This window comes from Bos grunniens, chromosome 7 (assembly GCF_055505025.1).
Source record: "Bos grunniens cultivar Pamir isolate PY7600 chromosome 7, Bosgru_T2T1.0, whole genome shotgun sequence".
Lineage (NCBI taxonomy): Eukaryota > Metazoa > Chordata > Mammalia > Artiodactyla > Bovidae > Bos > Bos grunniens.
This window is the reverse complement of record NC_141171.1, coordinates 65,483,942-65,507,459: the sequence shown is the minus strand read 5'-3', so window position 1 is coordinate 65,507,459 and position 23,518 is coordinate 65,483,942. Positions and strand designations below refer to the sequence as shown.

General features: G+C 43.1%; 1 protein-coding gene and 1 long non-coding RNA gene across 3 annotated transcripts in view; both read right to left on the bottom strand.

Moving 5' to 3' along the window:
* The window catches only part of GALNT10 (polypeptide N-acetylgalactosaminyltransferase 10), a 229,680-nt gene that overhangs the window by 148,378 nt on the left and 57,784 nt on the right, over positions 1-23,518 (bottom strand). The window lies entirely within an intron of this gene.
* Positions 17,874-23,518, bottom strand: part of LOC147369729 (uncharacterized) — a 28,322-nt gene continuing 22,677 nt past the window's right edge. Inside the window, exon 2 of the long non-coding RNA XR_015167830.1 lies at positions 17,874-19,701. This is a non-coding gene — a long non-coding RNA (uncharacterized LOC147369729). The remainder of the gene's footprint in view (positions 19,702-23,518) is intronic.

The window sequence follows — 23,518 nt, the reverse complement described above, 5'->3', positions numbered from 1 at the left end:
TTGTGAATCTTTCAGCCAACAAAGTCTGACAGAAGAGATGCAATGTGACTTCTGAGACTAGATCATAGCAAGGCTATGCACTTCCACCCAGTTCTCTTGGGACACTGACCAGTGGAGCCCAGCTATGCTGCTCTGAAGAAGTGCCCCTGTGGAAAGGCCCCAGCACCAGCTTGCTAGCCACGTGAGTGGGCCAGGTTGGAAGTGGACCTGCTGGCCCCGGCACAGCCTATAGGTACTGTGTGGAATGGAGGTGCCCTGTGCTGTCCAGCCTTCCTCAAATTGTAGATTTGTGAGCAAATAAATGACTGCTGTTGTTTTAACGTATGAAGGGTTGGAGCAGTTTGTTAAACAGCAATAGTAGCTGGAATGAGTAGGCAGCTTGTGCCTCCTGTAACTCACCATGAGTCTGACAACACGAGAACTGATTTATATTCAACAAAACCCATCCACTGAGCATGCACTTGGCTGTCATGGCAAAGTCCAATTGCCATAAAGGTTCCTAAATGCTTATCTTCAATGCCTGTGTTTATCACACTGTGCACTGGCGCCATTCTGCAGTCCACCCTTGGGGTGGCCTCTCTGTAAAAGATCTCTGGGCCACACCTGTTCTTAGTCATCTCTGCATCCTCCCAAATGCCTGGTAAAATTCCTGGATATAGGAGGGATTCAGTAAATGTTTACAGACTAAAGAAAACACTCAAAGAAAGCCGAGACTGGAAGCTCAACTCACTCATTTTATAGATGGCAACATGTGGTCCAGGGAGATGAAGGAATATACTGAGGGTCATGGGATGGACAAGGAGCAGAGCCATGATAAAGGCACAGAATTCCTGAAATCTTTTAGTCTAGGCTCTTCCCACTCAACTGCCAAAAGGTGAAGAGGGGTGGCCAGGTGTAAGATGACAGAGAAGATGGAGTCTGGTGAAAATGCAAACCAATGCTTGCCTGTGTAAGGGGAGGCGATGGCCACCCTGGCCCCAGATGACTATTACCAAGTGAGTGCCAATGAAACAGATTTCCATTTTTAAAAGAGAGTCTGGATAATTCAGATTTCTGGAGACTATTTCTTGATTTTTAACATATTACCTGGATAAACAAAAATTTGCACACTAGATTTGCTCTAGCAGGCTACCGATCTGCAATTCCTGAGCATCTCTAATTTACAGGTAAGGAAACTGAGGTACTGAGAGGCTACAGATTTAACTAATACACAGGAAGAAACAGGAAGGCCATTTCCTGACTTGTCTAGGAACTTGGTGATGATGACGATTAGTATTACCAACACTTACTGAACACCTACTGTGTGCACAGCACTACGTCAGGCACTGAGACCCATGATTGCATGTTATCCTTTCGAGAGTCCTAGAAAGTAGGCACAAGTACTTCCTCTTTTTACAGATTCAGCAAGAGACTCGGAGAAGCTAAGTAACTCGCCAAGTGCAGAGTGTAAACAAGTAGTGGGTCTGCATTCCTAACCACATTTTTACAAGGTGAATGAGTTTTCTCCCATCGGATACCATTTCACCATCCCCTTAGCATCCTGCCTGTCAAAGCCCCAGGTTCAGACTTATCTGTGAGAACTGCAAAATCCAGCTGTTAACAGCATTTCTCTATCATTTCAATGCATCTAAGGGTGACCTGTCTCCCGTTCCCCAGAGTCTGTGTGACATTCAGTCTGTGCGACACTCAGTCTGTGCACAGCTCAGTCCCAACCCCCCAACCCCTGCCCAGGTGCAGACTCCTCAGAGGGGAAGGGAGTGCCTGCAACTGCGCAGTGAAAATAGATAGCTGGTGGGAAGCTGTTATATAACACAGGGGGCCCAGGTGGGTGTTCTGTGATAACCTAGAGAGGTGGGGTGGGTGTGAGTGTGGGAGGGAGGGCTCAAGAAGGAGGAGACATATGTATAGTTATGACTGATTTAAGTTGTTGTGTGGCAGAAACCAACACAACATTGTAAAGCAATTATCCTCCAATTAAAAAATAAATTAAAAAAATAAATAATAAAGTAAAAAAGAAAAAAAACAAAAAACAAAACAGCAGTAGCCTGTACCCCAGGGCTAGGATGCCCCAGCTTCATTACTAAACAGAAAGGGAGCATAGAACTGTGGAGAGGGGGCATTGAGAGAAATCATTTAGACCTGTTATTTCCAAACTATGTTCAATGGATCCCTTAGAGATGCAGAGACTGGGAGCTGGGGGCAGGGGAGGCCTGGCAAGAAAGGCTCCAATTTCTTCTTTGTCCTACATTCATTAGGCTTCTGTGTAAGCTTATATGACAAGGGTTCTACCTCTAAAAAACAACTTTGAAAACCAATGATCCAAGCCAACCCTTCATTGCATTTTTTAAAGACAAACCCTATAATTTGTTTTGCAATTATAAAAATAATAAAGGCACAAAGTGAAAGATTCAAAAAGTCAAAAGGATATACAATGAAAAATAAACATCTCTTCCCACTCCCAAACCCAAGACCCACTCCCTAGAGGTAAGCACGATTAACCATATTATGAGCATTCCTCCCAGAATTTTGAATAAGGAAACTGAGCCCCTGAGGTTGGCATGTTTGAGGTTACTCTGCCAGGGATATGCTGGACATTAAGCTCCTGGCATTCCTCTGTTTCTTTATGACTTGCATAAAAGTCTTAAATGTTTCCCAGACTGCAAACTCTCTCCCTAATCTACTTACAGCTTCTGAAACCATACATTATGCATCTTCTGGCCTCACTCACTGAACAGGAAAATTTCATGCCTTTTTCATGTGATCATATTTCCCCATGGTCTTTGTTTCACATGATGGAAAAATAATCAAAATCATGTTTTCAACTGGCCTGCATTCAAGTCAAGAACAGCACCTGTAAAAGTGTGTGTTCAGCAAGCTGGACGGGAACTCTGGCTGGAACCAAAATGCTAAAAGTAGCAATATCTCCTTGTCCTTGGCCTCAAGAGGTCCGCCAACAGCCTGAGTGCCCCTCGGGGTGCACTGCTGACATTTCCACTGGTCCCCTGGCCCTCAGGCAGCTGCTCCTAACCACCAACCTTCCCGTCTGCTTCCTGCACCTCAGGGGTTCTCCTGGCAATGCCCATCTGTGGCCCCCTTTCCTATCTGCCTCCCATTCTGGACCCATCTCTAGGCTGAGCCCATTTCCTTCCTGGTAGTAAAGAGAGCATTAGAAGACAGAGCACCCCAAGCCTCTTTCTCTCCTAGAGAAAAACCCCAAAGGCCAACATTTAGAGGGCATCCTATGGGACAAGCTATGCTAGGCAATTTACAGGTCTTATTCTCACACCAAGCCTGGAAGGTAGCACCATTACTGTTATTCCATTTTACAGGTGAAGAAACTGATTAGGAAGTGGCAGCCGGGATAGGAACACAGAGCTAGCTAAACCAAGGCTCAAGCCGAAAGTTGGGAGCTGCCTTTGACCTTGAGGCCTCTGACATTATGTCTGCCAATTACACCGCTCACATCATGTTCCTTCAGAGGACAGAACAACCACAGTAAACCCAGCAGATGATCAGCAATTCCCCTCCCCGCATTATCCAACAGCCCAGCTCCTTCTCAAGGCTCCTGAACTGGACTTTGAGCATGAGAGAAGGCCATGGATGCATGAAGAAATTGATCCCACGTTACTTGCCAGTGGAGGTGCAGACTCCTGCTGTTGCCTAGGTTACCTGCCTGGAGCTTAAGTCACTGCCAATCACGCCCTTATTTACCTTCATTAATCAGACTGGCATGGCTCCTCTGCAGTGGAGGTCAGCCCTCCCTGTGTCCCTGGGACAGGCAGGAAGTCTTAAATGTTCTGGGGGACCTTTCTTGGTGTAATGACTGAAGTCCTGTGGGCAGACAGCCCTGGAGGCCAATGTAGGTGGGAAGATGGCCACAGAGGGGCCACCAGGAACCAGGGCAGGAAAAGAGAGGCTGGTTGTGGATAGCATTCACTTGCCAAGAAACTTCAACTATCACTCAGGAGGCAGAAACCTGCTGCCAGGCAGGCCATAATTATAAGATGCATTATTTGGATTATTCAAAAGGCAGGTGTGAGACCTGAAAAAATAGGTGTCTCAGCGGGAAGGGCCCCATTTCATCTCACAAGCCTTTAAAAATCCCATGAGAAGGAGGCAGAGCAGGCAGGGCAGTCTTCACCTGCAGAGGGCTGGTTTTCTAAGAACATACCCTGTGAGCTGACCTGAATGTGCTGAGAACTCTATCTGAAGGTGTGGCTTTCAATTTTGCATTTTAGTTTCCTAAAGGAGTCACAGATGACTGGACATGTGGCACTTATGTGGCCATTGTCTGAAATATTGGGTTGACCAAAATGTTCATTCTGATTTTTCCATGTAATCTTATGGAAAAACCAGAATGAACGTTTTGGCCAACCCAAAACATCAGGGCTCAAAGAATGCAAAGTTTATAGACATATTAACTTGAGCTTCCTCACCAGACAGACATGCACACAAGACACACTCATTCGTGCCCTTGAACTTGGAAAGCCTGAATGCACCAAAATCATCCCCAAAAGCCCCTGACTCCATTGTTAACCCCACATGAAGCACTGTCTACTTTACATATAGCCCTGCCCTCAGTTCCTGGGTTTAAATATTTGTCCAGGCTACTGTTTCTCCATCCAGTCTCTAGTTCATTTTTTTTTCTCCCTTTTTTTAAGATGCAGACTGAGCAACACAAGCCACTCCCAGTAGCTGAACCCTAATTGGCCACTTGATGTTCCAGGAGCTGTGATGTCACGTGTGACCCTTGAAGACCAGGCCTCAGTTTCTTCATCTGAACGGGGGGAGGATAACAGCTGCCTAGGATACTCCATCAGCATATGGAGGCTCAAAGGAGACCATGGACATGGAAGCATCACTATGAAGGGCCAGATGCATGCAGGCAGTCTGCACCATCTTCTGAACTGGGTCACCAGTGAGGACATTGCTCCGCTCATCTACTTCTTATCTCTAAAAAGCCTGCTGAGTCTGTGTGTCCAGGCCCTCTGCAGTCTGGTCCTGCCTTAGTTCTCTGGCAGAATTATGCTGAGTTCGGGTAATTCTATGACTGGTGATCCAGTCTCATACCTAGAATGGAGCTAGATAGAAGTCAGGCCTGAGGAAAACATACGGTCCTACCTCAACTTCAGGATTCACCACAGGAAATAGATGAGTGGATAAAGGCCAAAAGATGTGAAACACAAGTTTTGATAGGCAGCAGTTTCTAGGAGCTCCAGTTTTGAACCAGATAGCTGACAAGAACTCCCCAGATTAAATGTAGTCACAGGTGGAAGTGTCCAGTATGTTCTGAGAGTTGGGATCACATGATCACTACCATGATCACTACCAGGAGCCTCAGCCAAGTCACCTGAATTTGGGGATCAATCCAGCCTTTGGCAGGAGAAAGGGTAGGATTCCTGGGCCCCACATCTGGGGACTTCGCATCCTCATGCTGGCCCAACACTTGGATTTTGTATACTAGTTTCAGAGCCCAGACTCTTCTTCTTCCTCCAGACAAGGGCCTACCTTCGCCTGGGAGTCTCCCTTGGTCTTTCGACCCAGAGCCCAGTGCCCCCTACCCTCTGCCAATCCAGCCCTGAGCTCTCTCCCAGACTCTCTAAGGCCAATGTCCAGTTTGCTTTCACCTTGCTGGCCTCCCTCCCTGGCACCACTGTCCTCCCCGCGAGCCTGTATCAAGCACTGTTGGAGGCCTGGAGGCGGCCTGGCATGGGCTGTGTAAGTCTACCCAGTTCAGCCTGTAGAGTCTGGTCCTGGCCATGTCCACCTTGGCCTTGCTCTGGTTCTCACAGTGTCACCGGCTGCTCTTAGTGCCCTTCCAATCCCACGCAGAGGAGGAAGCACATGCTACTGGGACCATGTGGCTCTGGCATATTACAAATCCTGCTCTCAGTTCACCAAATGGATCAACAGTCTTGTTGGCTTTATAAAATTATGTATCCACAGGATCCTGTAAGAGAGCTAACGTTGGGACGTAGGATAAAAGTTCCTGGAAAGGAAAAATAATAGCCAACATTTATGGAGCTTAATAGTTTTTGAGCCCCTGCTTAAAAACTTTCAATGGCATCCCAAGCCTCTTAGGATGAAAGGAAGAAAGAAAAGTGAAGTCGCTCATTCGTGTCCAACTCTTTGCGACTCCATGGACTGTAGCCTTCCAGGCTCCTCCATCCATGGGATTGTCCAGGTAAGAATACTGGAGTGGGTTGTCATTTCCTTCTCCAGGGGATCTTCCCGACCCAGGGATCGAACCCTGGTCTCCCCTACTGCTGGCAGACTCTTTACCATCTGAGCCACCAGGGAAGCCCCCAGATGAAACCAAACTCCTTAAGAGCCTTACAAGGTTCTACACGGCCTGGCCTCTGCCCATGTCTCCTGCCTATCTTACACATGCTTCCCTAGGTCTCAGAGCTCTAGTCACTTTCCTGAGTTCCCCAGAGGCACCTCCCTTTTCCCACCATAAGACCTTCACACAAGCTATTTCCTTGAGGACACCTGTCACACCCTGTTCCTGCTCCACCAAATGAACTTAACGTTTCAGCTTAGATGCCATTTCCTCTAGGAAGTTTTTCCTGGCTTCTTAGTCTAGGCTTCTGGAAAACATAAGATAGTCCTATCCTTCAGAGCACTAGGTTAGTAAGGAGATCTTCATTTACAGTAATTATTTAATTCATGCATATCTGTGCCTGGGTTATACTCTCCAGAAGGGCAGGAGCTCACTGGAACACCTGGCTTGCTTACACCTGGCACAGCAGCAGACACAAGAGGTGCTCGGTAAATGTTAGCAGGATGAATGGAATGAGTGGATGGATGATGGGTGCATATTATGTGCTGGTCTCTGGAATAATTTCCTCTCAGTGCATCACCTCATTGTATCCTCAAAACAACCCCTGTGAGGTAGATGCAATTATGATCTCCAAGCTGCAGACAGCAGCCAGGATTTTACAAAGGTTTAGTAACTTCCCAAAGCCAAAGATGTAGCAAGTGGTAAACCCAGGTCTGTATGTCTCCAAGTTTTGTAACCTTTATTTTTGCAATCTGATCTCTAGCCAGGCAGTAGAGCACATCTCAAACTGTTATTTACTTCCTTTGTTTTAGAGTACACAGTCTGCCAGTCCGGTGAACAAAAAGCGAGAGAGAGTTTCCTTCTTTCCATGCACCTGGATCTGAGCCACAAAAAGATAGAGCACCTCAGATGCTTTATATTTTCCCAAATGAAATTTAGCCAAGTTCCTTGAAACTCTCTCAGTAATTCCACCTCCCCAAACTTCCCACTCCCTTTTGAATGCTCCTGAGACCTAGGCTGGAGTGTAACTCATAAGTGAGAAACACATTTCTGTGGGGTTACAATGATGATGTTTCAGGGTTGATCTACTACATCACTTAACACTACCAGTTGGAATGCATGTCCAAAAATCACACACCAACATGCCTCCTCGGGTGGATTTTCCTAAATGGAACTTAATATTCTGTTGCCATCTTTATGAACTTAAGGATATCCTAAATTGCTCCTGGAATGTGCAAGCTATTTGGCCTAAAAGTGTCTGCTCTACTGTCTCTTCCCCAGAGAGGCTAACATTTATTGAGCTTAATAGCCATCTGGTACTCCCTAATTCTAATGTGATGTTTAGTCTAAGGTAAAGCAACCTTCTTGTGAGCAGTAAAGGGCTTGGGCCTTCCTTGGTGAGTCTCTTCCGCCCCTCAAGGAGTGTACCTTGTATGCAGGTTTGTAGGAGCCTGAAGCTCCAGGAGTGGAATGGCCCTGTAGCACTGCAGGGTTTGCTGGACGGCAACGTGAACAGGCTGTACTGTTCTCAACATCTGAAATGACTTCATGGGCGAACTCCTCAGAAGGAGGAATGTGTTCCCTCACAAGGAACTTGGCTAACTCTGTTTTGGTGATGTGGTCTGCTAATTGTGTTACTGCACGTACCATCTGACCTTGCTAATAACTGCTCAAGCTGCAAACTTACTACAAAAGTCACCATGTTATAGGCAATTATTTGGCACTGTGCAAAACTGTTAATTTCATGCTTTGTAAACACATCTCCTATAAAAGATCAACCTGCCTATAAAAATTGCTTTTGATAACCCTAAGATAATCTTTAGGGGAAAGAAAGTAGGGGGGAGCGGGGAGGAAAGAGGGATAGTCTCTTAATCAGTATCTACAACCTTCTTTCTCTAGATCCTTTTTTAAAAAATGACAAGAAAAGTGTTGACAAGAATGTTTACCAAAGAGGCAGAGAAATACTCAAATCAATGAAGACTAACTTCTGAGGATGCTAAAATCCTTACAGGTTCAGTGTGCATTTTCAGTTAGGTGGGAGGACTTTGGGAAGCCTGGTCAAGTCGTATGCTACAGGCTGACTGACCTTAGTATCTTAGAGTTTCGGGGCCCTAAGCAGTCAATGGTCTGGTCTCAACCACTCTTTCTGCAGGTAAAGAGAATGAGGCCCAGGATGTGATGTCCTGCCAGGCTCCCACAGAGATCAACAGTGGGGTCAAGAATCCAACCCCAGGTCCCTGACTCCCAGGCAGTGTGTGTCCCAGCAAGATTTGGCCCTAGGGCAGACAGAACATCTAAATATCTTTTTTTTTCTCAGTTAAGGAGAGTGACTCCAATCATTCACTGCTCTAGTGACTTCCCACAGAGCTGTGTGTTCCCTGATAACCCCCACTGGGACAAGAAGCCAGTGGAAGAAGCAGAGGGCACAGCTGAATACAAGAAGCATTTGTTCAACAGCTACTAATTGTGCTTCTCAAATGGCAACTTGACTTTGTCTTAAATATTCATCTCGAGTCTCAAAACTTACTTTCCACTCTATAATTCGGGTGTCTTATTTTAACTTTATTTTCATATAAAATTACTGTGTTTCTGTCCTCTCTGCTCCAAAGAGTTTGAGTAAATCTGTTACTTCCAGAAGGTATGCCTTGTTTCTACGATGTAAACTCACTGTATGAAAACCTATACACAGGCAAAGAGCCACTGAACCTCACTACTAGCAGGTGTTGAGATCTACAGTGAACGGAGAGGCCAGGCAAAGGGCTCTGTGGGTACGGAGAAAGGGGAGCAAGGTTCTTCGGAAGGATGAATACATTTTTTAAAAATAACAGTCTTTAATTTTATGTTCTCCTAAAATTGTAGATTTTTCATGCATGTCGTTGTTTTCTGACTGTAGATTATTTGAAAAAGAGAAAAGTAGAAAAAAAAAAATGTAAACCCTTTATAGGAAACTTGGTAAAGGGAATACCAGATCTTTCTGAAATATTTTTACAACAGCATGTGAAATCTACAATTAATCTCAAAATAAAAGAAATTAATAAAAAAAAAAATCCCCCACAATCCCACTAGCCAATAAGAACCATGGTTAATAATTTTGTGGTTACCCATTTTATCTTGTTTCAACGCACACGTCTGAAATCTGAAATCTGAAGACCTAATTGGAGATCTGGAACTGGCTTTCTTCACCTATCATTGTGTCAAGAGAAATTTCCTGTTATTAAAAGTTCTTTGAAAATGTTTTCAAAGGGTGCATTATATTCTAATACATGGATGAATCATGTCCCCTGCTGCTGGACGTTTAATTGCTTCCAATTTTCCACTATTAAAATTTTTTCATGTTACATGTATTTTACTATAATAAAAATTATTTTCAGTTTCAATAAACATCCCATATGCCTCACATTTCTGATTACGTCCCCAGGCTGGATTCCCAAAAAGAAAATTCTCAGATCATTTTCTAAAGGCTCTTGTTGTGCAATAACTAAGTTCTTTCCTGATGGGAGTAGAGGGAGGTGGGCAACTTTCCCCAACCTCCCCTCCCCTGCAGAAATAAGGTTGAAAAATGTCTCAATAGAAACAGTCCAGGAGACTGCAGAGTGCCTTACTGGTGATTTTCAAATGCAGGGCCATCTGGGAGCTGTGTATGCGGGTCTAGGAAACCCACAAACCCACCTGACTGCAAAGTGGGGTGGGTGCCTCCAACAGCTGTCATGCTTTCCTCATGTCTCAGTGCAAAATGATCTTTGAAGAGAGATGCACTAAACCAGGACATATGGGACTGTCTTTTGTAAAAGGAGGTTGTTCACTCTTCTCCTAGGAGGGTAATAACTTGGGAAATATGCATAAACCATTGCTGCTAGGATATAAACAGCATGAAATTATCCCAACTTGGAGCCATTAAAGATGCACATTGTGAATTTAGAATCAAAACACTCTATAAATTCATAGCAAATCTGCACATTGAAAAATCAGCCTGCAGACTGTAAAAGCAGTTGTTGGTTTAAAGGCTTTTTTTTTTTTTGCAAGCACTTTGGACTCTATTTCCTGGATGGGCACCAGGTGGGAGAGTGGCAGGTTTTGCTTGCGGAAGGCCTCGAAGACGTTAGGCAGCTCCATGGGCCCTCCTTGCAGGTCTGACATTCTCGATGACTGGTCTCACCATTTGTTCTGGAAAGGTTGAGTCTAAACACTGTCTGAGACCCTGCTGATTGTTTTCATACTTTGGAGAGTGGGACAAGAAACAAAAGTCTTGACAAGAGTTCGTACATTCTTCCCTAAATTTAAATACAGCCAACAAGAGAACATGTCAGGTTTAGAAAGCTTCACTGAGAACTCCTCTTCAGAAATCATGCTTGCTGGTGATTTAGTGTTTCCCACGGAACAGAGAGAGAGAACTCAGCTTCACTTCAGAACGAGGTCAGGAAGGGAGCTGTGTGCAGAGGCCCCCCGGGCCGCCTTTCTGGACCACGGGAGGTCAGAAGAAAGTCTCTCCTTTGACAGTCAAAAATGTGGGCCCACAATATTTGGCTCTGGGTTTCGGGCACTCCCTAAGAACAGCCAAGTGGGGGTCTGTGCTGCTCAGAAATGTAGTTCATTCCCCTGGAAGGAAGGCTGAGACAACTGTTTGCTCAGCTTCACCCTGGATGCAGACAAAGAGTCAAGGAGGACAGTCTGAAAGCCTTCTGAGTTACCTCAACCTCTGGGAGCTCTAAAATTCCCACCAACCCTGCCTTTTAAAAATATTATTTGTCAACCTGTAATAGTTTGAACAATTTCAACAGAAAAGTTGTAAGATATAGTAAGAAGAACACCAGCACATCCCTCACTTATGTTTACTAATGATTAATATTTGACCACATTTGCTCACCAATCTCTTACGCTTTTTTTTCTTTGCATATGTGTCTGGCTTCTTTCAGTTAGCATGGCTTATTACCTCATTCCTTTTTATAGCTGAATAATATTCCATAGTATGGATGCACCAAATTTTGTACACCCATTCATAATTTCACAGATATCTCAGTTATTTCCACCTTTTGTCTACTATGAATAAGGCTGCTATGAACATTCGTGTACAGGTTTTTGTGTGGAAGTAAGTTTTTCTTTCTCTTGGGTATGCACACCTAGGAGTGAACTGCCAGGTCATATGGTAACTCTACATTTAACCTCTGAGGAACTGCAGACTGTTTCCCAACGCAGCTGTATGATTTCTGTCTCACCAGCACTGAATAAAAGTTCAATTTCTCTACCAACACTTGCCATTGGCTGTATCCAAACTGCTGGAATAGCCATCTTCTCCTTAAACCAAGATTGAATCATGAATTCTGCATTGTGTTTACTTCCTATGTCTTTTCGTTTGATTTCATCTGGACCAATTCCCCAACCTCCTTTTGCCTTTCCTGGTATTAACAATAAAATAAAGGGATAAAAACAGAGCTCAGTCCAGAGAAGGCACTCATTAACCCCTGGTTTTGGTGCATCCTGACGCACCTGTCTCTTGTCCGGTGCACTGACAGCCTGGGGCACTGAGCACTTAGCCTCTGGGAAGAGAACCACACCAGCCTGCTAGGACTTTTGGCTAGAGCCCAGCTCAGGGCCGAGCAACATGATCTTGTGCCTCTGAACTGGGAAATGTTTCTGAACATCATAAGGCTCCTGTTCGGCATCAACAGGGAGCTCAGGGGAAGGGCAGCAGGTCAGGCAGAGGTGGAGGAGGACAGTCCGCAGGGCGCTGGGGGATCAGGGCATCCGCCTCCAAGTGACCTTCCGGGACACCTGTGTAGCTGGGCTGCCTCAAGTGTTGGAGTTAATTGGGGCCGCTGAACTACAACAGGGGCTGGGATCTGGAGAGGAACACCCACCAGCCCCACCACAGTAATGAGCTCTGACATGCGGCACATCACAGACTAGCTAATTAAATACTCAACAGCTTCTCCAGCAGGAATGAAGACTTGGAGCACTGAGCTGAGAGGATGGAGTCAGGGAACCTGGGGCCAGGTCTCGGCTTAGCCTTGGAATCCCTGCATGAAGCTGGGAGGTAACTCAACCTATCTGCAGCCCTCCCTCATCTATAAGGTAGGGGGAGAAGAACACATGAGGGTTGTCTTTCAACTGGAGGAGCTAGATGCAATACAGCTATAGCCTGTGCTGTCACATGACCGCCAGTAACTCCCGTGAACTCCCTCTTCCCATTTCTGTGGCACCTCATGGCTCTTCTGCATATGTCATCTTGCTTATTCCTACAGAGGGTAGAAGGGGGTCAAGTTATTCCCATTTTGAAGGTGTAGACTTACAGATCTGGGGTTCCTTCATTCATTCCTGGGAATGTTCCATGTCAGGCACTGGGGCACCATAACCAGCCAAGTATGGAGGAATTCTCACAAGTTTTCAGTTGTGCAGGAGAGACCAACAAATAAGCAACAACAAAACAGGAGCACTGCTAAGTTAAAGGTACTGGGGAATCCATGCACAGCCCCTATCCTGGGCTCATGATTTTCCTCAGGGAAAATCAGACAACATGACTCTGAGTCCTCGGCCCTCTGGTCAACCAAGGTGGAGGAAGTCACGTGCCTCAGGTCTGAAGAAGAAAACTCTCGCCTGGGCCCTGCTTGGCTGGTGAGAGAAGGGCAATGGGACATTTTTTCCCTTGGCACTGAACACAAAGCTGTGGAATAATGAACTCGGACGCCTAAGGGCCTCATCTCCTGAAGAGCCCAGAAGTCGGGGATTTCAGGTTTTGAGTAAATGCCCTGAGGTCCTTGATTTCACCAGCAGCATGTGATGCTGCCGGACAGGGCCGGGTCCCTCTCCATCCGAGACTGGGTTTCCCAGGTCCCCAACCTATGAGGTGAACAGGTTGAACTAATGCTTGCTCTTTAGTGCAAATCTATTAGGAGGCTTCAAAAGTTCATCCTTTTCTCCATCAAAAACCAGAGAGAAGGCATGAGTCGGTGTGTTTCAATGGTGCTTCATAAAATAAAATTAACAGTGTCAGGAATCTTTACTGACCTCTGAAGTCAAGTTCTTTAAGGCTGATTGGCTGGATGCGGCTGTTTAATAATGGGTCACCCCCTTCACCCTACCTCACATTCTAATGCAGTTAATAGGGCCATGCTGTAACTCATCCCATGAGACAGAGAGGGGAGAGGGCGGCTGGTGTCTACTGTCTGCAAAAGCCGGTTCATAAAGCAATATTTATACATTCCCTTTAACCTGACACTGCATAAGATCTATTACCACTTAATTAAACTGTAACCATTTTATACACTGGCTTCTGGTTGTGATCAGCATCTAAATTTACCAATCCACAAGGCCACACTGACTTGGTGAAGAAGCTAAATAATATTCACTTAAAAGAGCATTAAACTATGCAGAATCATCATGAGTAGTCAATAAAGGCTTCATGTTAAACAGAATTTAAAGAGATGGCATTTGCTAGTTTCTTCCCTGGAGAAACACAGGCCTTTAAAACTTATTTCCCACCCTTGAATTGCCAGTGACTAGAGAGGTTTTGACAGTTTTCAGATGTGTTGAAAAGGAATGATTAGAAAACTTCGTTAAAGGTATTTTGCATTTGTCTAAAAGAGAGTGCGTCCTGGATCCTGCCACAGTCATGGAGGGAAAAGAGACAGGCGACTAATTAAGCAACAAAGGCTCAGCCAGAAACCTCCATTTCGGAGGCATAATCTCCCTTGCCAGGCATGGGGCAGATGACGGCTGCAGGCTTGCTCCAGCCTCCTTGGCCTAATCCTTCTTCCTCAGCAAGAAGCGTGCCGACAGTGTCTGGAATAATAACATAATTATGGACAGCTAAAACACCTCATCCATGAAGGACGGGAATTTGGAGTCTTTCAAATACAGGAAGATGAATCAAAGGACCAAATGGTGGTTCTTTTATTGGGCTGGGGTGGTTGGAACTGCCTTTCTTTCTCTCTCTCTCTTTTTCCCACTAGAGTACATACAACTGCTCAGGGAGAAAGTATACTTTTGACCAAGACCTGATGGTTAGTTAGGTCAAAGCAGCCTCTGCACTCACTCAAAACACAAACCACAAATCCTCAAGTATCTTTCCCCCACTTAAAAGCTGATTTTTTGTTTGTTTCCTCCTTTCACATTTCTTCCTTGAGTCTACATTATACAGTTCCCTCTGTTCTAAAAGAAAAGATGCAGGATTACTGGGCAGGAACTGTGTTTTATGAATTTTCTACTCCCACAATTTAGCACAGAGACTGGTACACAGAGGTGCAACATAAATGTCTGCTGGTCCTTCCCATGTTGAAAGAATATTGTCTTGCAGAATATTCCGAGTGCAGGGGCTTACAGTAGTATACACACATCATAAAACTCAAAACCAAAAACCACAGTCCAGAGCCATGAGTTTCAAAGCGCATCCAGAGATGCTTGGGGGCTCAACAGAGGTGGCTCAGAGACTGAGTTAGGGAGGGAATGGGGAAGAGGCTGCTGCCCTCAAGCCATGTTCAACTCTTTAAAAACAAGTCACTGCTACTTATTTTCTATGCTAGACTTTCACATAAAACATTCTTTGAAGAAAAATATCCGAAATTGGGTATTCACATAGTCTCAAAGTATCTCCCTACAAGAGGCTCATTAATTCCAAGGAGGGAAACAGTTATTTAGCCTAGAGGAATCTGGTCTACATGACCTTAATATCACTGGTAATAAGACATCCTATGCCTCCGATAGGACACGCCGAGAAGACATGTCACTTCTGTGGTACTTTTGCTCAAATGTGTCAAACTAATCATGAGAAAACATCAGACAAATCCAAATTGGGGTACAGGCTACAAAATAACTGGCTACCCTTTTCAAAAGTGTCAAGGTCAAGAAAAACGGAAAAACTGAGGAAGCACCACAGATTGGAGGAGACTACGAAGACGTAATGGCTAAATGTAATGTGGGATCTGGGAACAGAAAAAAGGACAATAGTGGGGGAAAAAACTGGCAAGGTTCAAATAAGGTGTGTAGATTGGTGAATACTGTTTCACGGTCTAGATAACTCTACCATGTTTGTGAAAGATGTTAATATTAGGGGAAGCTGGGTGAAGAGTACAAAGGATTATTTTTGCAACTTTTTTTTTTTTTTGGTAAATCTAAAATTAGTTCAAAATAAAGAGTAAAATAAGGTCTCTGAACTAAAGTTGAAAAATATTGATATATTTATTTGGTTGTTTCAGGTCTTGGTTGTGGCATATGAGATCTACTTCCCAGACCAAAGACTGAATCCATGTCCCCTGCGTTGGAAGGCAAATTCTTAACCACTGGACCAGGGAAGTCCCTAAGTAAAGTTTACAAAACCACCATCCAAGAGAAATATAATTGAACTTTTGGACTTTCGTCATCAACCATGACAGAGACAGGCCTTGCTGGTACCAACAGTAATTCAACTTCATGGTCAAAGGTGTGAATTTTGAATAGTCATGAATAGCCAGGCCACTGGTGGTCAGAGTCTCAGAGACACCACCAATCTCTTCCCAGTATGAGTGCACATTGAACAAGTCCCATGTGTTAGTTGCTCAGTTGTGTCCGACTCTTTGTGACCCTATGGACTGTAGCCAGTCAGGCTCTTCTGTCCATGGGATTTTCCAGGCAAGGATACTAGAGTGGGTTGTCATTTCCTCCCCCAGAACAAGTCCCAAAGCACCCGGATTTATTTTATAGAAAAATAACAGAACTCCTGTCTTTCCAAGTCTATTAACTTAGGTATATGTGTGAATTCAATGTTATTCATTTTTAAAAGCTTGATTTTCTGATCTCCCCTGGCAATGCTCAATTATTCCCAAGACCAAGCAGTGAGGAAGAACAGCTCAAGATAATACACACTGAAAAAGAAAAAAGCAGCTCACAGACACTGGTGAAGAGGCAGAGAGCCTAAGTAGCCTCTGAACATATGAGAGGTCTACTTCTCCCTAAAGACTCATGGACATGAACAACAGAAAGGGAGACATAGGGAGGGAAGGAAGAAATCGGATAGCAATTACATCAATTCAGGTTTCCTCTGAAAAATTCCTAGGAATTTAGCCTTCTATTTCATAATATACTCATGGTTATTTTCATATAAGTATTATCATCCCCCCGACCCACACCACTACCACCAAATCACGTCCCGAAAAGAAAGGTCATGTTCAATCTGTGCTTATTCTGATACCTACTGACATATACCCTAACTTCTGGAAGCGTGGAGCAAAATGGCTTAGAAAACGTTTATGTTTATTATATCAGCATCTTCTGTTTTAAGAAACAGATATACATTTTTTTTTACAAGTTTAAATCTTAAAAGCACAAACATATCTGCACAACTTACTCATCCAGAAAACCTCACTTCCTAATCATGCCAGGTAAATGAAGCACTGCTCTGCTAAGAAGTTGTATTAAGACCCTAGGAAATCTATATTGTACCTATAATAGTTATGCATGAGAAAATAAAGCTTGCTTTTCTTTTTCTATTATGAAAGGTGTGGGTTTGGCAAATGTCCCAGTGGTTCTTTTATTTTTTTTAAAAAAGAATATTTGAATTGCTCATAACAGATTACCTGTTTTGAAGTGCTGTTAAAATTCTGTAGTCAGCCCTTCTTTCTCGGAAAGTCAGAATTCTTGTTAATAATGGTTTTTCGTCCAAAAGACACTTACTGAACATTAAAATATCTGCTGCTTTAAATATAAAACCATGAAACTGCCCTCCCAGTCTTTATTCCTTTGGTTTTCTAGAACCTACACTGATCTGGGGGAACCAGTCTTCTCCCACTGTCTGCATGAGATTTAGGGGGCTGGCCTCTCCCTCAGTTCCATAAGTGAAGACCTGACCCATATATCAGAGTGTAGTATCCTCCAGACTACAAAGAAAGCTTCAGAGATAAGTCATAAACCACAGTGGACACAGGAGGGCGGCTCAGTGACTAAGACTACTCAGGCTCTCAGGAAAGAGCCTTTCTCTTGCTGCTGGAGCTGCCCAGCTACAGGGAGGAAGCCTGGAGCTGCCAGGGGCCTCTTGCCGCCATGATGGGGAGAGCAGGTCTGAGGAGAAGCAGCCTACATTAAACACAGATTACTGCAGACACGGAAGCCCCAGGATTCAGCCGTGCCTGAAGGCAGTGCGTCCCCAGCCTCTTCAGTTACATAATCCAATAAATTCCCTTTTACGTTTAAGCTGGTGTGAGAAGAGTTTCTGTCACTGGCAACTGAAAGAGTCCTAACACAAGTGTGTTTTAAAAATAGAGAATATTAGGAAGGTAGAGATGAAGTGAGGTTTGCTAACCTTGAAAATGCAAATTTAAGCTAGCGCCAGGCAGCTTCACTCAGATAAAAGTACAGTCATAAGGGCAAGATAGCATAAAGAAGTCAACAGAACATTGGTTTTGAAGGCAGCAGATAGGATTCAAAAATCAGCAGACAAGATTCACTTACAGGACTTTGTAAGTGGCCAGATAAGAGGCTTGGGCAATGGCTAAACCTCTCTGGGCCTCAGTTCCTGTACAGCTAAAATGGGAGTAACAACTTCATGGTGTTAGTATCAAAACCACAGAGGTAAGAGATGTAACAGCAAGGCATTGCCTAATCAAATACAATCACTTCTTTCTTCTGCTGGGTGCAAGATAAGAGGGGAAGGGATGGTGTGAGCAGCTGGGTTTGGGAAGACAAGACATTGAAGTCCACACAGAAGTGCTGGCATCAAAAACATCAGTGGCTGACTATGAAACAAGGGTGGAAACCACACCATCTCATTCAACAGTGTGATGGTGTTCCAAGACAAATATGAGAATCAGATCTACACAAACCCTCTCTCTCTCATGGGACTGTTTACTCCTAACATTTAAGAACACAGCTACATTGAACTAATGGGGCTGATCTGGTTCTTGCCTGGCTTCTGTGACACACCAGGAAAACCTCACTCACTTGGTGATATGAAATAATAAGTAGATGAAAGACACAAATTAAAAAATGAAAACAGATTAAATAAAATGAGACAAAGTCAAAGAAAAGAGGTCTCAAACTAAAGGCCTAAGGTCACCTCCAATCTACAAGGGATAACACACAGTGCTTTAAAAAAAAAAAAAAAAAGCATATGTTGACAGCTACCAGAAATCCAGAAAGTTCTCTTAAAGATCCAAATGTCCAGCTTCTCTTGAGTAACCAGAAGACCTGGCAACCCAGTACAGTAACTCTTGACAGAAGCTGAGTTGACAGCAGATGCCCCATCAGATGGGAGAAGGGACTTCCACAAAGCAGCTGAGTTGACAGCAGATGGCCCATCAGATGGGAGAAGGGACTTCCACAATCTCCCCAACCTGCCACATTCCTTTTCATAGCCAGATATCACTCACACAAGGGGCCTGCAGAACCCCTTCAGGAATCTGTGTTTGATCCCCATGGGAAACAAGCTCCTCCTTTGTCAACCTCCCCAATTTAGAGGCAATGTTACAAAGGTTACTGAAAAATGAAAGCTTTAGTGGTGATGGATACACCACTCTGTGACTATACTAAACCCACTGAAATGTACCCTTTAATATGGCGACTGTTATGGTATGGTATGTTTATTTCAGTTCAGTTCAGTTCAGTTCAGTCGCTCAGTCATGTCCGACTCTTTGCGACCCCATGAATCACAGCACACCAGGCCTCCCTGTCCATCACCATCTCCCAGAGTTCACTCAGACTCACGTCCATCGAGTCAGTGATGCCATCCAGCCATCTCATCCTCTGTCGTCCCCTTCTCCTCCTGCCACCAATCCCTCCCAGCATCAGAGTCTTTTCCAATGAGTCAACTCTTTGTATGAGGTACCCAAAGTACTGGAGTTTCAGCTTTAGCATCATTCCTTCCAAAGAAATCCCAGGGCTGATCTCCTTCAGAATGGACTGGTTGGATCTCCTTGCAGTCCAAGGGACTCTCAAGAGTCTTCTCCAACACCACAGTTCAAAAGCATCAATTCTTCGGTGCTCAGCTTTCTTCACAGTCCAACTCTCACATCCATACATGACCACCGGAAAAACCATAGCCTTGCCTAGACGGACCTTTTTAGGCAATGTAATGTCTCTGCTTTTCAATACGCTATGTAGGTTGGTCATAACCTTTCTTCCAAGGAGTAAGCGTCTTTTAATTTCATGGCTGCAGTCACCATCTGCAGTGATTTAGGAGCCCCCCAAAATAAAGTCTGACACTGTTTCCACTGTTTCTCCATCTATTTGCCATGAAGTGATGGGACCAGAGGCCATGATCTTCGTTTTCTGAATGTTGAGCTTTAAGCCAACTTTTTCACTCTCCACTTTCACTTTCATCAAGGGGCTTTTGAGTTCCTCTTCACTTTCTGCCATAAGGGTGGTGTCATCTGCATATCTGAGGTTATTGATATTTCTCCCGACAATCTTGATTCCAGCTTGTGCTTCTTCCAGCCCAGGGTTTCTCATGATGTACTCTGCATATAAGTTAAATAAGCAGGGTGACAATATACAGCCTTGACATATGTTTATTTAAGTATTCCCTAATAAAGCTGTTCTTTAAAAAAGAAGAAAGGCTTCCTGTAGGGTAAGGTATTGACCAGACTATGATACTGACAAGGCCTAGCCTTGGTACCCTCCCAACTTTCCTTTCCTGCCTCTGGAAAAGATGACAACCAGAGTTGAATCCCCACAGAATTACTGCACAAAGCTAATGGATAACAAAACCCATGAACAACAATTACAACCAGATTAGCTCACAAGGGATCCCCATGAACCCTAAAATACAAGTGGGCGAATGAGAATAAGTCACCAGTAAGCACTAGTCTTACATATTACTGGTGTCTGTATAGGAGAACAAACGGAAGCCATGGGAACAGTGGCTGCTAGTCCTCGAGTGGATACCAAACAACCAGCAGACACCAGCTGGGAAAGAGCAATGCACCAGTGTGAGAACAGCAGGTAAAACGCAGAGGGCTTCTGGCCAATCCAGTAATAGACGAGCATAAGGTGGCCACAGTGTGTAGGTCTGATGGGGCTGAAGCAGTCTGGCTCACTGAGGAGAAACTGCTGAGTAGAGTTCAAATTGAGCAGGACAGGAGCAATGGCAAAAAAGGAAAGAGGAGTTTCAGATAAAAGTGGGAGAGGGAAACAGAGCCAGGATATCTAAGAAAGCAAGCCACCATATTTTTTAATACTACAAACCAAGAGGAAGCTCTATAAAGTTAGAAAAGTTTTACTAAACCCCACATTCTGAAAGTTCAAGAAAATGAATTTCACCAAAAAATGAACAACAAAGTACTGATGTCAAATATTATGCTAAATTATTATCTTTAAAAAAAAACAGAAAGCAGGATAGCATTCCTATGGGACATGAAAGCATGCTTGAAAAAAATGCACATAAAATAGATCAAAACTGCAATCTAGTATTAAAAAATGAGTTTAAAAAACATTAACAAAATGTTCCAAGATATGAAAGAACAACATACTAGAATTAGACTCAAAAAATGAGGTAACAAAACACAAAAAGAATCAGCAATAATCTTTCATTTTGGAAATGAAGATTAAACTAGAAGAAACGATGAACAGTGAACAAATAAACAAAAAACCCTACAATAGTTAATGCCTTAAATAGGTAAAAAGAAGAAAAATTTTAAATCCAGAAGAAATTAAAAAAAAAAAAAAGAGAAAGTGACAAATAATGAAGATAGGCAAAGAAGATCTAACATAGTAAGAGTCTCTGAAGAAAAAAAACTAAACAAGGTAACAGGAAAAATACGAAAATACTTAAGAAAAATTTCCTAAAACTTAAGAAAAAAGATGTGAAAGTACATATTAAAAGAGCAAACTGCATAACTAAGAATATCAATCCAGGACAACAATACTAAGGTATAATCCAGTAAATTTACTGAGAGGAAGGAAGGAAGAAAAGGAGGAAGGGAGGGAGTATACTTTTGGGTACTAAAGAAAGAAAAAGGGACAAGGTACTTATATGGCAAAGGAAATTAGATTATTATCAAACTTTCTAAAAGTAACACTTTATGCCAGAAGAAACTGGAGTGACACAATCAAAGTGCTCAAGAAAATGTGAACCAACAATTTTAAACCTAGCAAAAGAGACTAGTGTAAAGGCACAAATGTTATCAACACTTGAGAATTTAAGAAATACTGTTTTTGTTCCCATGAACCCTCCCTAAGGAACCTAATAGGAAATAGGCTTCAGACAATCAGTCTGACTAGAGAGGTATCAATACACAGGCTGATGGTGGTGGTGGTTTAGTTGCTAAGTTGTGTCCGATTCTTGCGTTCCCATGGACTATAGCCTGCTAGGCTTCTCTGTCCATGGGAGTTTCCAGGCAACAATGCTGGAGTGGTTTGCCATTTCCTTCTGCATGAACATTAAATACCAAGCTACCTAAGAACTACCACAGAACTAAGATTAAGTGTAAGTTAAGAGGGATAGAGTAGTATAATACAGAGAGAGGACAGCTATAAAAACAATGGGGAGAGAATGGGGAAAGCATATGCAAAAAAGATTTTTTAGTGTTTTGAGTAATCATATTTTAGTGGTATTAATATTATTGTTCTGATATTGTGTTTATGAGATGAGATAAAAAGCTTAATTTTACTATCTGTTGTGTCACTGAAAACTTGGGTTTTTAATGCGAAGGAGATAACAGATATAACAGGGAAAAAGGAAAAAACTCTAAAATCTTGAATGTAAACATATATAGAGATTTGCCTAGCAGTCCAGTGGTTAAGACTCTGTGCTTTCATTGCAAGGGGCATGGGTTCTAGCCTTGGTTGTGGAACTAAGATCCTGCATGCTGTGACCCCAAAATAATAAAATAAAAAAAACACATAAATATATACATCATGGGGTATTTTAGCTTTAAATGTAAATAAAATATAAATGCAATTATAATTACCCAACCTTGTCCACTGAAAAGGTCAGGAACAAGTCTAGTGTTGAAAAGCATCTCTCATATTAGTCCTCATATTATGGTCTTAAAATATCATTCCCCACTAAAAGAAACTGAAGGGCTTCTTAGACAAATTACTAATTCTAGGTCCAAGAGAGGAGACATGCCAGATGAATCTGGAACATCTTATACAGCAGAGAGCAAAGAAGCCACTATCAAAGATTAGAAGGGTATGTCATAGACTCAGGATCCAACTTGAAGAGCCTCCCACCGAATAAATGAAGAAGAGACAACAGAATTAGAATACAGCAAGTTCCCTACACACAACCCTTCAAGTTGCAAACTTCCAAAGATGTGTGTTTCGCATGTCCAATCACCTAAGTTAGTTCAGTTGTCTGGCATACAGAGCCACACGCGTGCATCCTGTACAGGTGGTTGTGCTTTTGTGTGCTTTACTGTACAGAACTGTACAGAGAACAGTAGTACAATATCTTTGTTTCAAGCCCAGGATGTCCAGAAGTAAGCATAAAAGCAGTGGTGATGTAGCTGGTACTGAGTACCAGCTATTGAACTATACTACTACTGTACTTTTCAAGGTACTATACTGTAAGATTAAAACATTTTATTTTTTGTGTTTGTTTTTTATGTATTATTTGTGTGACAAGTATTATCAACCTATTACAGAACAATACTATATAGCTGATCATGTTAGTTGGGTACTTCGGCTAACTTTGTTGGACTTACGAACACGTTAGACTTAACAAATGCGCTCTTGGAGCAGAACTCTTTTGTATGTAGGGGACTTACTGTACCAAGAGAAATTGTGTGCTTCCTGATGAAGAAACATAATATCACGTGTATTCTTTCCAGAGGGATCAACATCAGGCTGATCAAGGCTCTGGGCAGAGCTGCTGATTTACAGAAAGTAAACTGAGAAACATGGTAACTTTAACCACAAATGTGCAATCAATCAAATCCATACTGCTGGAAACCTGACCAGCCTGGTTCTAATAGATAAATTATAAGAAAAAGAAAGAACTGAAAGGGAAAGCTGTAGATTAAGAGAGACTTCAAAACATCACATTTAATATGTATGGCTGAGTTCCTTCATTATTCACCTGAAACTCACCACATTTTTAATCAGCTATACCCCAATACAAAATAAAAAGTTAACAACAACAAAAAATCTCACATTTAAAAATGGGTAATACTAAACTGCTAGACTAAACTGTTGGGTATGCACACTGGTGTGATAAATCTATTTTTTAAATGAAGGGAAGTGACTGCTGTAAAAGTAAAGTTACTATTAGGGAGTGAGAGGGAATGATGATTGAACTGGGCACAAGAAGAAGTTTCTGGAGGGACTGGCAAT